The sequence below is a fragment of the Uranotaenia lowii genome, chromosome 3 (genome assembly GCF_029784155.1).
Source record: "Uranotaenia lowii strain MFRU-FL chromosome 3, ASM2978415v1, whole genome shotgun sequence".
NCBI lineage: Eukaryota > Metazoa > Arthropoda > Insecta > Diptera > Culicidae > Uranotaenia > Uranotaenia lowii.
Genome location: NC_073693.1, coordinates 311,675,618 through 311,678,423, shown reverse-complemented (window position 1 = coordinate 311,678,423; position 2,806 = coordinate 311,675,618).

Genomic DNA, 2,806 nt, shown 5'->3' with positions numbered 1-2,806 from the left:
GGTGAATTTGAATAAATTTATCAACTTTCATTCGATCGAGGATTCAGGTCTTGACGAGATATAATTGTTTTAATGATTCGCTTAAAATAAATTCTCTAACTTTCAGAAATTTCAATAGCTACGAATAAGATAACAACTATTGACGAAATCATTTTAAAAAGTCATTGATTAATTGAAATTATAGATTTTAACTCATAAAGCAACTTTGTTGAACACAGCGAAACGATTTGACTAACGGTTTCAAAAGTATTAAAGGATCCATTAAGTTTTTTTTCTATCAGCTCTTGTTTTCGAGATAACTTTTGAAAAGGACAAAATTTTTTTCAAAAATTCGAAGATATAGATTTTAATAAAATTATCAACTTTCCGGAAGACGGCAAGAAACTTTGACATCTGAGAAAATAAATATTGAAAATTTCTTTTTGTTTATTTTTAACAAATCGCCAAAATACGGGAGTTATTGATTATTGATAGAAAAACTAAATCAGCGCTTCAAAATTAGTCAAAACAGTTTGTCAATCTTCTGCACCTCGAAAAAAAAAATGCAAAAAAATTGTTGCCTTGTGTTATGAACTATCCATAAAAATGCAAGTAATTTCAACTTCCGTAAAAAATCAAATTTGAATTTTTATTCTTCTCAGTTTTGTTAAATACAGAATATTAAAAATAAAATATAAAGTGTTTTATCATAAACCATGGTTTCTCTTACACAATAAGATTAATGCAATGTTGGAAAATCCCTTTGGAAAAAGACAATAAATTGGTTAAAATTAAGTTATAGTTTTACGTACCTTCTGTTGTTATGTTGTTGTTAAAACTCAAAACTGAAAAAAACTTTGGGACTCACTTAGAAGTCGATCGAGTTCTACATAATGATTATCAATTTTCAGCTTAAAAATGACTCAAGATTTGTAATTTTGTATAATAATTACTATTTTCAAAAAATTAATGGATTAAAATTTATTTCACACGAAAGTGGGATTATTTGTAATAACCTTTGTAGCATTTCATCAGTCTTCTAGAAACATTTACTTCTTATAATATTCTATCTCAACAATTTTCCGGCAAAACTGATTTATGTTATGACTGTTTATTTTTCTGAATAATAAGAGCCGAAAAATGATTCACTTAGATGTCTCCGTTCTAAAACGACGGCAAATTTGAATTACTGAGAAAATTGCACATAAAATAAGTAATATTTCGGGCCTTTATTGTGTATTGTGTATTGTGTAAGACTTATAAATTTAAATTTCCATACAAATCTTGCAACGTACTGATGTACAAATATGGGACAGATCAAGGAGATTTAGCAGACCAATCGATGCACGATCAGATATTTTCTCTGGGTATGTATGAATCGTAGTTTTTTTTCCAAAATCATGGTGTTAAAATTGTCTAACAAACGTTTCGTAAAGAAAACCGATTTAAAAATATTTTTTTTTTTTCAGACGTAAAATCTTATTTGCGTAGAAGGAAACTTAAAAATTTTGTTTAAAAATTAGCAGAAAAATCGCGCGAAAAACAACAAGATAAATTAAAACTGTTGTCAGAGGCATATTTTACAGCAGAAAATATCTTAAAAAGCTTCATTTTATCAGTAAACATTCCAAATAACATGATTCAGAATTATTTTGAGAATTTTGAAAAACAGCTAAAATATTGATAATACAATTCATTCTGTGCAACGATGGATCAGGAGCAAAGAAAAAGGAGTAAGGATGAAAAACAAGTTCAAAAATAATCATAAAAAGTTTTCAAAATTAAAATCAAGATTTAAAAAACTCTTCGAAGTGAATCCAGATTTTATTTTTCATATATTGTGTTTCTTTGTGGTTTGTGGTTCTATTCTGACTTTGATGAATTTGAAGTTTTAATTTTGAATCAAGAATCAAAGTTGTGAAACTGCAATCTCCTTCAATTTGAATCCTTAATGACATTTTAACATCGATATTTTAATATTGATCATAAAACTTTAATTTGAGCTTAATCTGAAAACAAACCTTGGATTTTAGTTCCAAGTCTGAATTGTGCATTTTTAACCCAAATTCAAAATCTGAATCTAAATTCCAAAAAAGAAATTCTATCAATTTGAAACCAAAAAGCAAATTTAAATCAGAACCCTTGGCCAGAATTTTTGTATTTGATTCTGAATTTATGGTTTTAAATATGTTATTTTTTCAATTATTCATTCGTAGTTGAACTGGAAAAAATTGAACAAAATTGTAAATGATGAATTTGTTTCAAGTTTTCCAATTCTGGACTTTTGAAACTTTCTTATGTTTCAACTCTGCACATAAATTTAGGATAAAAATTTCCGATATAAATCTTAAATTTTTTTGAATTTTAAACATTTTCTTTTCATATTTCGAAATTATGAGTTTCGAAAATGAAAAAATCATCACATTTTAGATTGAAATGCAATACCAAGGTTCGAAGCAAGATTCTATACCAATGACGATCCAAACTGAAAATCGAGAATATTAAACTAAATACTTACTAGGATATTTTCCCGTAAGTATCCGGGCTGGGCAAATCCAAGCAATTTTATCCTAAAACCTTTCGAAATTAGAGCATGTTGTTTCAAAATTTTCCCAAAAATGCGTTCAAAATGCAGGCAAATTTCTAAATTAAAATCAACAAGTAAAACACATGGAAAACTGTTTTTAATTTTTTCAAAACATATCAGCCGATTCAGAATCATCAGAAAAATCAGGCTTCAAAAAAAACATTTATGTTTTATTTTTGATAAAATTTGTTTTAAAAAATACAACACAATACACATATAACTAAGAAATATATTGATCAA